Source organism: Electrophorus electricus, chromosome 20 (genome assembly GCF_041902795.1).
Source record: "Electrophorus electricus isolate QZ-2024a chromosome 20, ASM4190279v1, whole genome shotgun sequence".
NCBI classification, from domain to species: domain Eukaryota; kingdom Metazoa; phylum Chordata; class Actinopteri; order Gymnotiformes; family Gymnotidae; genus Electrophorus; species Electrophorus electricus.
The window spans coordinates 17,224,237-17,240,795 of NC_137516.1; positions in this window are offsets into that span (position 1 = coordinate 17,224,237).

Below are 16,559 nucleotides of genomic sequence, written 5' to 3' on the forward strand. Positions count from 1 at the left end.
ATTAGTTTATTATTTATACAGAAACCATTGAAAATGTATATCATGCTCACACTTCACTGCAAATATTCTTGAAGAAGAGCAACTAATGTTGTTATATTGTTATGTTGTTATTTATCTAGTTTGTAACACGTTTGAATGAAAATTCTGTAGAACATAAAGAAGCATAAGTGATGTCTGATGAAGAAAATGTAGCCATTCAAACTGTATTTATGCTTTAGATGTAGAGAAATACTTTTGTACAAAAACATGACAATGTCTTTCAGATCACACTGTAAAGATTCAGTGTTGGTAAAAGTCAAAAAGATTTAGCAGAGAAAGATTTGATACTCATGACACCTCATCAAATTAATTTAATTCCTCATCAAGTCATTGAAGATCCAGAAACTCTGCAGTGTACTACTGTACTGTGAATGCTGTTCAGAAGCCTGAATCTCTGAATGTCTACATGCGTGACATATGTGTCTGATGATATATTTGGAAGCTCCAAAATGTTATAGAAATTCAGTACTTTCTACAGTTTTATAATGGTCTGTCCAAATTTGTTGAACTAGGACAATGTGCTTGATCAGCACAAGAGGGCAATAGTGAATTGAGAATTACAGGAGGGCAGCTGACTATTAGCTCAGAGGTCAGGCTCCTAAGAAAGAGTGCAAATCAAGACAACGTTTTCAGAGCAAAAACACTGAGCTAATTTTCATATTCTTAGCAATAGAATACTGGACTAAAAACAGTACATGTTAGTACAATTTATTTCTGGTAAGAGAGTTGAACACTGGAGTGAATGGTTAGAAAAGTGGACATATCACAATACTGTAGTCATCCTTTTGCTGCAGTTAACACTTCTTATTTTTTTCAGTCTGCAGGGGATGTGACTATATTGAACAATCTGAGGAATTAATGACTGCCAGTGAAGGAGATGCAGCAGTTTTAAAGTGCGAGTACAACACTGAAGATCAGTCACCATGTCTCCTCTGGTACAAGCAACAGAGGAATGGATTTCATAAGTTTGTTCTAATGAACTTAACATTCGGACAAGGGCACACTGAACTTGAGATTAAAGCAAAATTTAGTGAAAATCTGGATTCCAAATCCAGTTCTGTTCTTTTGAGGATTCAGAAACTGCATGTGATTGACTCTGCTGTGTACTACTGTGCTCTGATGTCCACTTTGACAACAACACACTCACCCCTCATACAAAAACATGAAACAGGAATCACTGAGCATAGCTGGGTTAGTCAGTGTATGAACCACAAATCTTTAGCACTTTCAGAGGAGAAAACATCCTTTACGTCAATGACCATCTGAGTGTCATGTTCAGTCCCTTCCATGTTCTGTGTTTTCCATGTCATGTGTTTCTGTTTTTTTACATAGTTTCATGGTTTTAATTAATGTTAGAATCTTTGAGGGTTGTTTCTTTGTGCTCCGTGTATTCGTGTTTCTCTTAACCTTTGTGTTTCCTAGTCTTGAGTTTTCCCCTGTCTTAGTTCCTAGCCTGCTTTCCTAGTTAGCCTTTGTGTGTTTTTGTTTTGTAATGTTTCCTCGTACTGTCCATGTCGGCTCTGTGACCCTGGACTCCCTTAATGACCCTGATTTTGGATTTGCCCCTATTAAATCTCACTCCTCTCAGCACATGCGTCCGCCTCCCTCCTTAACGCTCATCATTACACTGAGCAATACGACCTCACAATTCTTGAATAATATAAAATGCCATAATGAAACTATGAGAGCCACAAAATAGAGTCTTATAAATCCACGCAGTCTTCATGTCTATATAATGGCTTATATATACATGCAAGGACAAGTGTCATTATCTCATTGACCTTCAGGGGCTCAGTGAAAAACAGTATACTGGGGTTCAGTTTACATTTACTGTGGCTGGTCTAAAATGAGAAAGTCGTGGTGTAACAGATGCACATCCTGTGTGGATTTCCAGGGACATATTTCCTCATGTGAATTGTTCACAACATACATCACTATTACACAGATAATCCTCACAGAGCTGTGCTCCAAAACAGCTCAGCTATACAGCCTACTGCACATGTGGAAATACATACTACTGACAGTCACTGTGGCATCAGGTCATTCATGGTTATCGCAAAACCAATATTCATGTCATTGAACATGCAGATGGTAATGTCTTTATTTACCTTTTAAATCTGTTTCAATATAGTTTTTTCATACATTTTTCTTTCCACTCTTCCATAATACAGGTGTGTATTCAGATACGATTGGGCCGAGCAAGGAAGACACAAACATTGTAAAGGAAGAAACTAAAACTGTGACTTTCACATGTTCATATGAGTCAACCAGCACTTACATTTCTCTGTACTGCTACAGAGGACAGGACAGGTAACATAGCACCACAATATTTACTGCATCAAGGTGCAAAGTCCTATAAGGGTCAGAAGAGCACTCCTGCTGATGCAAAGTCTCTGAGAGGTTGTACAAAAACAATATTAGATAATTCCCTTTGTATTTGTACATCAAACGACAGCTGGTTACAAACAATGAAACCCATTACAAGCATGTGGTAACACCTGCAAAAATTGAAAAAAAAATACTTAATTCTGGTGTTCTTTGATAGACCAGGCTTTTGGTACATCCATGTCAATTGTTATTTATTTATTATATTCAAACTGTTATTATGTATATTTTCTTATTTCATAATTCAGGGAGACTTTCATGAGAATGATAAAGTGACTTTGTGAATGAACAGTCTCCATTGATACTGTAAACTTCTCTGTGTTTCAGTCCTCCCTTCTCATTCTCTCTGATAGGCAGCTCTTTACCTCCTTCTGCCCATCCTGTTACATCAGTATATTTACTGTGATAATACCAAACACTATAATACTTCTGGGCAATGATAATAAAACCATAATCTAGCCTGTCTACTCGTGTTAGTTATGCCCTTTTTAAAGATCCCACTATTAAACATTACTATTAAGCATCATAACAGTTCTGTAATAATTTGCACTGAATATGTGACATGAGAAGTTTGTCTGCTTTTGGTTTTCTGCCAGTGAGGAGATTTGAATAGGTGGAGCTATATGTGCTAATGTGTAACTATGTGTCTATAACTGTTACGCTTCAGCAGGAACAGGCAAGAGGCAGAATGCAAATGCAGGAGGTGGTTTAATAAGTGAGGGTAACAAAATATGGAGGGTAAAATAAACCGAGGCAAGGGGGAAACACTGGGGCAAAAACAATACAAAAACAGAGCAAATGGAAAAGCAAGGGCGACGACAACAATGGTGAGCGTAATCAAGACACAACAGAACCTAACTTACCAAAATAACCAACAACCTAGGGAACAAAACACAGGGCTTAAATAACCAAAACAATCAGGCATTAAACAGATACAGGTGAACATGCGAACAGTGAAAACTAAAACAAGGAGTGGAATGTGGAACAGATGGGGGCAGAAAAAACGAAACCAAGGAACGGAACAGTGAAGTAAAGGAAAACAGACATGACAGGGAAACTGAAGAAACAGTGATGCCAGGAGGGCGGCCATTCGTGACAGTAACAGCCTGGCATTTACATGTAATGCTAGAAATCTGAATTCACAGTCCAAATAAACATGATACTCTTCTATTGTGTCTTCATTGCTCTCTCCAATTTGGGTAAGTAATGCACTTACACAGGACTTAAAGTGACAATTTTTAATTTTTTTGCTATTCATATTTTCGAGGGTTGAGCACTTTTATTATTGCATTTAATGATTTCAAAAGAGATTATTACTTTTCAAGGAGATTATTAATTATTTTGCTTTTAGTCACAGGTCTGGAAACTATCAGACCAGACCAACCCACCATGTCTACAAATGAGAAACACAGCATCACACTGTCCTGCACATATGATGGATCACCTTTTAGTCTCCTCTGGTATCGACAAAAACCTGGATCAAGACCAGAGTTTCTACTGCTTATTGACGAAGATGACAGATATACTGTAAAAGCTGAACCACCTTACCCATATTTGTCTATCAAACTTCATAAAAATAACAAAAAAGTGGATCTGCTGATCTCCTCTGCTTCAGTATCAGACTCTGCACTGTACTACTGTGCTTTATGGCCCACAGTGACAAAAAACCCAGCAATGCTTTACAAAAACTGTGTGGGGACTTAAAAGGCTTGTGGTGATATTATCTGTATTCTTATCTGAGGATTTAAAATAAAACACAGACGTGCTGAATTTCTATTGTATACACTGACACCTCTAGTGCGAAGGCTATGGGATGTCTCTATCCACATTAAATGCATTTACTCTATTCCATTTACATTTCGTTAAGTAACAACTTATTTTGTATGTGTGATGCTGGATGGGTGTGAGTTGCAAGTGTGGATATGGAGTTTCTTTTTGTCTCCATGATAACAAAGCAGAAATGCACTGCAGCGAGGGTTCACAACAAAAAAGCAATATAACAGCTGGGAGAACGAACTCTGAATGCTTTAGACATGGCAAAGCAGCAGACAGTCTAGTGGTGCAGCAGATGAGTAATGCGGAGAGAACCTGTGGGCTTTATACAGGGAGAGGGAACAAAGAAGAAAAAGTTGAACATGATCAGTAGTCAGCATATTATGAATGGTACAAGTGCAGTGTGTGTGTGTGTGTGTGTGTGTGTGTGTGTGTGTGTGTGTGTGTTTGGCAGTCGGCATGTCCCTGGGCAGGGATGCCTTGTAGACCGTGACAGTATGACATTATTAGATATTCAGCATTCACATTATGAAGAAAATGGAAATATAACTGATAAAGCTCAAAATGATTCATGAATATATCTGGGTTTGTCAAGTAAAGTCAAGCCCAACTCAGGTAGTTAGTGCAATAAAGACTGTAATTAGGAAAACTGCTATTGTTGGTTGGTATCCATCTGCAGATGAGGTGTTGGAAAGTTTGAGTCACTGGCCAGGAGGTGTCTCTCATGTCCTGCTAATGACCCTTCTGTGTACAGTGCTGTGCATTGTGTATTTGTCATGTTCAAACTATGCAATTAATTTCACTGTTGTGTTATACTTTTTGTGAGGGAACAAAATTGGTCTCAACTACTATACATGTACTGCAGTTCGTTGATGCAGGTGCATAAAACGTGAAACCCAGGACCAGGACAAAGGAAAAAAATAACCACTCGACACTGAAACACACTATTCGAGTTCTGTTTTCTATAGTTTCCTGTCTCGTGACTTTGTTTTGATTTTTTTCCTTGTTTTCCTTTAGTTCTCTTCTCATTAGTTTCTTCTTTTTCTTATTTAGTTCTTGTTAGTCTGTGTATTTAATCCCCGTGTCTGCCTAAGTGTTTCTTCTGACATTGTTGTCGGATGTCTTACCTTGTTATTCTACTGAGCCTAGACTGTTTCCCCCTGCCTGATTATTGTTTTGTGTTTCTCTCCTTGTTCTGTTTCTTTGATTAGCCTGTTTTATTGTCTTCCTGTTAACTTTATGTTCTCTTCTCTATGGCAGGTGACACCTATGGCAAATCCAATAGAACCAATTTTCCCCTATGAAACTGTGTTTCAGGGTGATAATGTTACTCTATCCTGCAGCTACAAAGAGTTCAGTGGTACTGTAGAGAATCTCCACTGGTACCAACAATATCCACAATCCAGACCAGAATTCCTCCTTTACATCTTTCCAAGTGAAACTAAAAGTGAACCTCTCCCTCCACGTCTATCTGCCAATGTTGATAAAAATCTGAAACAAGTAGATTTGCTGATCTCCTCTGCTGCAGTATCAGACTCTGCACTGTACTACTGTGCCCTGGTGCCCAGAGTGTGAGGAATCCTAGCTATACTGTACAAAAACCTCCTACTACACAGATAAGATTAAATAGGTATAATATACATGATGTATATGATTTAAATATGTATCTGAAAAGTGATGACTGAAATATTTGATAGTCACTAGAGTGTGTCATAATGTGATATATTCTAATAAAACATGTCAATGTCTTTTAGAGAAACATGAATACAAAATCAATAAAAATGTTAAAAATAGGATTTTTGTGAAGTTTTATTTGTTTGATCATGATTGGACATACACATTTTAACCCTCTATATGCTCATGGTCACCATGATTCCCTCCATGATTAGACAAATAAATCAAATACAATATACCAAAAAGCATGCATTTCTGCAGAAACATCCTCCAGAAAACCTGCAAAAAGTTTATTTATTTATTTATTTATTTAAAGATCTTAGTGTATCATACAACATCAACATTTTAAATGTAAACCTGTCATTGATGAGGCCTGTGATCCGTAAATCTGCTCCGTGCAACACTGGAGCCAGAGAGAGACTTAAAGGCTACATAACAGAAATGTATCACAGGTAGTGATATAAAATAAAATAAAACACACAATAATCACTTTGCTCTATGATTTGAGATTAGACCATTGAACCAGGAAACAAAGATTTCACCAGCACGCTTTGGAGTCCTCAGGAAACTAAAATCTACTACACAAAAAATCTAAACTTTGAATCTTAAATTATCAGAAATGGAGGAAACAATGTGAGCCATGTGGATGGTCTAGATAATCTGGGTTTTATACTCGGCTTCCTGCTCTCTCATTGGTTACTAAAAGGAAAAGGAGGAGGAGCTGAAGTATGATGTACAGAAAGAATGTCAATGTGAGACTTCTAAGTTACTTCTAAGACAGACGGCAAAGTATTACACAATGTTTCTCTGTTTATTTATGCTTTTAATAATACTCACAGGTAAGACTTCCTTCCATTTACAAAATATACCTTACTTACATGTTTATATATTACAAATGTTTACATGTAAATATGTATGTATTGTTAAATATTATGTTACTACCTTCAGTATGAACCTGTTGGAGAAATCATAAATCTGCATTGGATCAGTTTGTGTGACTAACTGAAGATCATTTTCAGGTGACAGCACACAGGACAGCATCACCTCTTTATCTACTGTAATCAGTTTTAAAGAAGACCAAACTGTTACACTCTCCTGTAACTACAGCTTGTCTGCAGACAGTCTGCAGTGGTATCGGCAATATTCCAATTCATGGCCTCAGTTCCTTGTTTTAGTGACAGAATATGGACAAAATCAAACAGCTGATTCTGATCCTCGTCTGTCTACTCACGTTCATAAGAGTGTCAAGCGTGTGGATCTGCTGATCTCCTCTGCTGTAGTATCAGACTCTGCACTGTACTACTGTGCCCTGCAGCCCACAGTGACAGGAAAACTTCATTCACTGTACAAAAACCTGTAGAAATAAACTTCATTGTGGATGTCTCTGGAGATGTGAATAGATAGATGTGTATGGTTTACTTTAATGCAAGAAGAAATGTAAAGCCATTGAATGAAGAGAACTAAATTTTTTCTAAAAAAACAAAAACAAAACTTGTTTGTCAAATCTCAATGTAGACATAATACATAATAGGACTAAAAATGTCAAACTTACAGATACCACAAATAATGTATTCAGATATTTTAATTATTAAAATATATATATATATATATATATATATATATATATATATATATATATATATATATATATATATATATATATATTCCATGAGTTTGCATCTATTTGTTTTTATTCCCTGAGAATTTGAAATTCTTAGAAATTGTAAGTAAGCCACTTGCCATAAGGTGGCAGCACTCTGTAGGTATCTGCATATCTTATAGTGCCAAAAAATGAAGTTTTAAATCAGGATTGTATTAGAAGAGAATGGTGGTGAGATTAATTAATTTATTGTTTTTTCTAAAACAATGAAAATGTATATGATGCTCACACTTCACTACAAACATTTTGGTAATAATGCAATGACATTAGTTTTCTTTTCTGCTGAAGAGCAACTAATATATATTGTTATTTAATTTGTAACAAGCGTGAATGAAGATTCTGTATACACACACAGACACACACACACACACGTTACACACACATGAATGGGCATACATTTCATGGACACATACCTAAATCTTGTAGAAAGCCTTCCCAGAAGAGTGGATACTGTTACAGTTGCGAAGCAGTGACCAACTCTATATTAATAGCTATAGATTTAAGATGGGATGTCATAAAAGTAGCTGTTGCTGTAATCTGTATTTGTCCCAGATCTTTTATCCATATAGTCTATAAAAATGCACACACAGGAAGGTAGTGACAGGGACAACCACACATAGAAGGTAAATGTGCAAATATGAGGCACAAAAGCCAATAAGGCGCTCTTTGAGGCTTTCTTTGAGAGCCTCACAAAAACACAAAACAGGAGTCTTTATTCATCATGGATAGAGCACTGCTCATCATCACCTTATCAGGTATGTGATGATTAAAGAAGGAACACATAATAATATAATCCATTCAAGGAAAATTGTTCGAAGAACTCTAAGATATAATCTTTTAAATTACATTTAAAGGTATATTTTGTGAAGACCACATTTTTTTATGATGTCATCATTCTTACAGGGAGACTTTTTTGAGAAAGATAAATTGATTCCAGCAGCTTTTTTCCTTAATTAAAACTATACTCTGTGAACAGTCTACAGTGATATTGTTAATATTGCTGTTCCATATTCTCCATGAAGTTTCATATGCTATAAGAATGTATATCTGAAGGCTTCTGAAAAAAGCTTGAATTTAAGTGCAAATTATTATCAGAGGTGCTTTACAGAGGTACATTGATTTGTTTTAGTGTATTATTAGCTTTTGTCATTCTAAATTTAATAATGATGATATCATACTTTTGAATTAGGATGTGGGTTACCTGCTATTCCTAACTGGGAACAAATGGATCTTGGGAGAAACATATTGTGATTATCAGTGTGAGGTGGTGTAAGGGTGGAGCTCTCTACCTCACTAGAGAACTACATGAATCCCTTTCAGCTTTGGCTTTCACTCACTCCATCATCATGCTGCTCTTTGCACTTTCTCTCCTACTGACACTTTTTTGTGAGTTTACCCATCATTTGACTTACATTTATGTGTATTTATTATGTGCATATACACATTTGTATCTTTTTTTTAACACAATACACGTACAGAAATCAAGAAATAATTCAATATAAATTTCAATGAATTTGTGTGAAATTTAAATGAATTCTGATTTGTGTGACAATTTTGCTGAATGTTGATTTAAAAGAGTTCAAAATATTTTTTCTCTTTCTCTTTTTATTTTACCCAGGGGAGATCTCAACACAGAAAATCGATCCACTAGAAACAGTAAAACGTGTCTCAGAGGGTGATCCTGTTACTCTCTTCTGCAAGTACAGTGTCAGTGGTATTAATTATGCTCTTCAGTGGTATGTCCAATATTCCAGATCTAGACCAGAGTTTATAGATTACATCTTCCTAAGTCAAATTGACAAAGACTCTGTTCTTCCTGGTATGTCTGTAAACCTTGATAAAAACCAAAGCCGTGTGGATCTGCTGATCTCCTTTGCTACAATATCAAACTCCGCACTGTACTACTGTGCCCTGGTGCCCACAGTAACAGGAAACCCAGCAATGCTGTACAAAAAACCTCCCACCATGAAGGTATGATTATATGTTCATAAATTAAAGCTCTGTAGTTGTTGGGTCATCATATAGTTGCTTAGAGAATTTCAAAGAGATGTCATAAATAACACAAAATCTAAATCATAAATCTAAAGCTTTGGTATGTGTTAGATCATTTTTCCTTACACTATTGCTGATTTCCTTGCAGATGTGATTTTATTGTAGTCACGCCATAACTATTGTGCTACTCTTTTCCCTGATTTTATTTACCTTTCTGTTCAGGAGAAAATATGTCTGTATGACATCATGTTCAGATATTTAGATATGTACATTAATATAATCATGAAAATTATTGGCAGATCTAATAAATATTTTTGATAAAAATATTTTAAAATATTGTTTCCTATCAACTTGCTGACGACAGAAATCTACCAGTAGAGGCCAGACTTTATGTAGATTTGCACTGTTAGTGAAACTGAAGTGGACAGTTAGAAAGAGAACCAGATTTGAAAGGTTTTAAACTTGCACAGTAAACTCCAGCAGTGTTTAAGTCATATAACATTGCAGTACAGCCTTTGGGTGTTGCATTGCAAGTCAACACCAAATTCACTAATTTTCTGAAATAATTCTAAACTGTCTGCTGCAGAATCAGTTTCTGTGTTGTGCTACTTTCCTAGAGACGCTATTGAAAGGAAGATATGCCACACTGCACAGAAACTGCACAAAACCAGAAACCTGATAATGAAATATTTTTAAACCTACCGAGTTTCCTCAATTATAACATGACATTGTAAATTGTACCCTTGTGTATAATGCTGACACCTTTACCAATCACTGCCTATGTAAAGCTTCTAGAAGATAACAAATGTAGATGACAATGTTTATTATGTCCTGTGATTAACCCACCAATTCCAGTGTCTAAACACCATGTGACTGCATGACCACCATTACCAAACACACTACTCTGGGGTGAAGGTAAAGGTCCAGTCACTGACTGTTGCATTTATCATGGAGACTCCAGCATGGGAGCCTCCACTCAAAGGCCAAAGGGGAAGCTCCACGCACCTCATAATAACTCTGGCCATATATCAATCACATGACATACTTTGACCTGCACTAGGAGCGAGAGAGAGAGAGAGAGAGAGAGAGAGAGAGAGAGAGAGAGAGAGAGAGAAATAGACAGGGAAATAGAGTGAAAAACATCAAGGGCCAGTCATATAACATACATAAAAGGTTTTAGACCTTGTATATAACATATAATCCGATGCATATACATCAGAACATAGTGTCTTTACATACCTCGACAGCACATAAGTGTCTCTGTATGCAGGCTGATCATCTTTTATTTTGGTTATCTTATTCTTAACTCTAATCAAATGTGACTTGAGAGAAATGTATTGTTAAATATCATGCTACTACTCTCAGTTAAAACACAAAAGCCTCAACAAAATCTTATTGTATAACAGAAGTTATTAATCATCTTGTCATAGTTTACATGAAAATATTCTCAACCAATTTATTCAATTCATACAGTGTTTGAATATATAAGATTCAGTTTCAAGATATTTTTTACTTTGAATCATTACATCTTGCATGGAAACTCTACCATTTAAATCCAATAAGCACCAAAGCCCAATACATTTACGGCATTTAGCTGACACTTTTATCCAAAGCAACTTACAATTATGACTGAGTACAACTTGAGAAATTAAGGGTTAAGGGTCTTGCTCAGGGGCAACCTGGTTGTGCTGGGACTTGTACAAACAACCTTCCAGTTACAAATCATGTACATTAACCACTGAGCTACTACTTATACTAAGACACTTACAACACTTTCATGGAAGCTGGTAACAGGAATATTGCTGCAGTAAAGACTTCATTTTGGAAACTTTTCAGAAGTATTGTACTGATATGCTCTGTCATCCTGGTGTCTTTGATCAGGATTAATTGGATGCATCACAAAAGACTTATTTAGTGAAAGCATTGAATGTGCAGCTCGTAATACATCCAAACACCATGGAATGAATGTAGAATGAATGTTTATTAAAAGTCCTTAGACGTGTGAGTCTCTTGAGCTGCATTTCTCCAACCTCAATACACACACACACACACACACACACACACACACACACACACACACACGCACACACACACACACACACACACACACACACACACACACACACACACACACACACATCTGTACATCTCTTTACATGTCTCCATGATAGCACTCGCATCTGACTTTTTGATTTGAGGTAAAGACAATTATGTACTCTTGGGTTTTGCATTTTGAGTTTCAGATTTCTATGTTTCTGGTACAAACTGCTGTTGTTTACAATTGGCAAGTTGGTAACAAATTTTAACAAACATTTATAAGTAACTATTAACTAGTATAAGTAACCATTAATATTTTTTTAAGTCGTTCTTTTGACAAATATCCATGTCAATTCAAAGTGTAGTGAACATGGTGAGATCAGTTCATTCAGTAGTAGGTGTATGATTTGCTGTACACAGTAGTTTCCATGTATTCAGAAGATTAAGAAATGTGTAGATAAAGCAAAAGATTTAAGAACTTTACATGTATGTGACATGTAAGAGATGCAGTAATGATGCACCATTGATAACTCGGAGGAATGACTTTTATCATAGCTGTGAATTCTTTACATAATATTTAGCGGTTTGCTATTTTTTAAATTATTTTATCCTGTCCCTGTATTTTTGAACTAGTAAAAAGTAAAAATCATCCCTCCCACAAAAGTCTTCTCTGTTAAATCAGCATTTGATCAAAAGGTCAAGTGCAAGTGTAGATCAGTTTATATGAATGTTTTGAATGCACAATGATGTTAGGTGAGGCTTAAATCGGGCTAGTTGTTTGTACCTGGGCATTTGATTAAAATAGAAAGTAGCCTATGCTCAAGCTACAAATTATACCCATTTTTGGTGAATTTTTGGTGGAGGATATTTGAAGATTCTGTATACTTCCTGGTTTAGTATACAATGGCTGATGATGGACACACCCAGTATTTGTAAATCACACTGCAATACCGATACCAAGTGCCAGTGCAATGCCATTAAAATGATCCACATAAAAGCAACAGCTTATACCCTCTGCTGATTCAGTTTGAACAAATTCACAATGGAGACACAATTCCTCCTGGTTTACATTATGGCATCAGGTACTGCCTATGAATTCGAACAATTTGTTTGAGAACCACAGATTCAAAATTCAATTAATTATGTTTATTGCATTTTCTTACAGCTGTGGTTTGCGCTGATCAAATTGGACCAAACCAGGATCAGGATACTGAGGTTTTTCATGAAGAGGGATAATTGGTTACACTGGAATATTCATATGATTCAACTAGTCAATATGTTGATCTAAACTGGTACAGACAACATCCTAACAAAGAACCACCGTATTTACTGTATAAACCTGCTCGATCAAGTCTGAATCCTGGGGATACATCAGACCAACATTTTTCATCAGTTACCTCTGACACATCCACTCAGCTCACTATTAGTGGACTAACTCTGGCAGACACAGCTCTCTACTATTGTGCTCTTCACACTCAGTGATATAAAGTCTCTGAGAGGCTTTACAAAAACTGATACACTTAATATTTGCTTTGAACTTGATGAGCATCTAAACCACAGTGATGTTAATGAATGTAGTAACACCTGGAAAAAATGGTTCTGGTCATTAAACAAGACAAAAAGATGTTCGAAGAGACATGTTTTTATATGATTCACTTCTTAGAAGAAACAAAATTGTGTCAGTGAAGTTTCCAGTAGAAGACAACAGGGGAAGCATAACACTGTTCATTAAGGAAAAGAATATTGCAAATAAAGTTAGACTATTATAAACAGAATTATTTTATATTGTTAAAGGGACAGTGTGTAAGATGTAGGGGATCTATTGCTAGGAATGGACAACAGTATACTTAATTGTTTATGTTAGAAATTGTCATGATTGGTCCCTCCCAGCTTCTGTGTTCCGTGTTTTCCCTGTCTTGTGTTATTTTAGTTCCTTGGAATAGTTTTGTTTTCTCCGCCCCTCGTTTCATTGCATACACGTCCTTCGTTTCTACCTTAAGTTCATGTATTTAAACCCTGTCGTGTTCCCGATGTCTTTGCTGTTCATTGCATTTTTATTCCAGTGGTTGTGTTTCTTTGTACTCCGTGCCTTTGTGTGTTTCCTAGCCTTTATTATAGCCTGCTTCCCCTGTTTGCCTTTGTGTGTTTTGTTTGTTTAATTAATCATCTATCCCTAATAAATAATACATCTCTCTCTTCTCTGCACATTTTAGATTGCTGAACACACAGTCACCCAATATAAGGTGTAGGGTGACTGTTAAACTTAATTAGAAACACCCACCCTACACCCACACTCACTGGCCACTTTATGATTTTTAAATCTTGTAAATGTGATGCTGTGCTCAGTTTACAAGCCACCTTTTATTCTAACCACAAGACCGCTTTTATTTTATTTTAGAGGCACAGACTACTCTCACTAGATGTAGCACTGACATGGTAGCGGTTCTGTGTGTTGCACTGTTGAAAATGAGTGTAGTTCCTAACATGCAATCAATCACATCAATCAATCAAAATATATTTATGTAGTGTTTTTCACAACAGGAGTTTTCACAAATCAGCTTCACAAATGTCTGTGTCCAAGATTGCAGTACACAAGCCAAAGGCTGCTGTGGCAGGAAAAACTCCTTAAGAGTGTGAGGAGGAAATCTGGAGAGGGATCAAGACTCAACGGGGAAGCCCATCCTTCTCTGGATGATACTGGACACAAAAAAAGAACAAAAAGAGCAAGAAGAAGCCCAGAAATCAACAGCAAAGTACATCAGAAAAACAAAAAGCAGAAAGCAGAGGAAATTGTTATTTGTGTGTCAGAAAGGATTATGGCAGTATTCTAAAACCACATAACATATAAAAATTGTATTGCTAACATGTGAAACTGTCATGCAGCCCGTCAGAACCTTCATGAACTACATGTCCCAGAATCCTCCATGGAGATGCTCATCCCTGGAGTACCTGCACCTGTTGCCCATTTATGTAGCCTATTTATACACTTCGGAGACCTTTTCTCTTTAAGTATTGCCAAGTAGTTCTTAACGCATATCGAGCATTATTTTCCTGACTTCTGTGTTTTGACAATTGCTCGTGTCATCTTCTATCTTGGATTTTTGCTTTTCTTGGATATTTTTTGTTTGTTCCTGTTGTATTACCCATGCCTGCCCCTCAACTATGGATTGAATTTGTCCTTTTGGATTTGTTTGCCTGGATCAATCTGTGAGCATCTGATCTGTCTTTCAGTATGACAGAAGCCGAACATGTCGGGACTTGAGAGAATCGTATTGTGATGAGCAATGCAAGGTGGTGTAAGGGTGGAGCTCTGTACCTCAGTAGAAAACTTCACGAATCCCATTCAGCTTTGGTTTTTCACTCACCATCATCAGGCGGCTCTGTAACTTTTCTCATAGTGTCACTCCTTTTAGGTGAGTTTATCTTGAGTGCAAGTTTTAATAATTAAGTAATTTGTCAATTTATGTTGAATATTTATTTATCTCAGTGAAAATGTATGCTGAATACTGCAAATTCCAAAATATCAACAAATATTTTATTGAATTTTAAAAATATTTTCCCAGGAGAGATCTCAGCAGAGACTCAGCAGAAAAGCATGTCTCAGAGAGGGATGGTTATTTTACGTGCAAATACAGTGAAACAAATAATGCTCTGGAGTGGTATCGCCTGTATCCCAGATCTAGACCAGCGTTTATAGTTTTAATTTCTCCACTTATTTATAGTACGGCCTCTCATCTTCCTTGATTATTGGGTGTAATTGAAAACAGCAAAATAAATTTACATCTTAAGATCTCCTCTGCTGCAGTATCGGACTCTGCACTGTACTACAGGTCCATCGAGCCCACAGTGAAAGGGAATCCAGATACAATCCACAAAAACCTCTTCCCACACAAAGAGAGCTTTAGCAGAATAAACTAGTGCGGGTACACAGATGAGATTTGGACGAATAGATGAAATAATGTTGACACATTGTCTTAAGAGATGGAACATAGATGTACATTTACCTCCCACTGTACCAGAAACATTTACCTTGCTGCTGTACATTTGATACATATTTACTGCTCACAGATACGAGTGCATCACAGTGAGAGCTGCTGTCCAGTTCTAATGCAGTAACATCTGTATGGAGTGTGGCACACAAACACCTTTGCCATTGTAACCTTATAACCAGACTCATGTTGTCTCTGCCATTGCCGTGATCTCTCCCTCACTAGGAAAAACCAGACTCCATTGCCAAGCCTCTTTACTCTGCTCTCCTCACCCTCTACCCCAGCCAACCAGCTCACTCTCAGCTGGCTGGTCCCTTTAGGCAGAGGACTGGAATAGCACTTGTTGCATCCTTCCTCCAGGTGGCATCTGCTCTCATTCTCTTTGATGCCGTACTCGATTTCAAATAGTTTAACAAAACAAAGTGATAGCAAAATAATAGCAAAACTCACTCAAATGAAAATGGAAAATAAACAACATATTAAATAATAATTTATAACCTAATTTACAAGCTGCAGGGAGACTTATGGTCATTTTCTTTCTCTCTCTCTCTCTCTCTCTCTCTCTCTCTCTCTCTCTCTCTCTCTCTCTCTCTCTCTCTCTCTCTCTCTCTCCCTCTCCCTCCAACCCTAATCCAGTTTAAGGATTAATACTGTAAACAAATGGTCATGTCAGCAACCATAATGCTGCTGTCAACCCTGTGGCCCAAACACTAACCCTGTTCCTGCAAAATATTTAGGTTTGAGCACACAGTCACAAAATGGGATGGAAATACGGTATGCGCCCATTCCCACTGATCACATGGTACAGCCTGCCATGTGCAGTGGGAGTTCACTGTTGATGGTTCATTTTATCATATTTGTAACCACGCCCCCCTTGTTAGCACACACCTACACCTGGTTTGTTGTTTTATGTATGTATTTAAACCCCTGTATGTGTGTAATTTGTTGTTGGTCATTGTTTGTGTAGATGGTACAGGGTAGCTGTTCATGTTCGTTGCCTGTGCCCATGT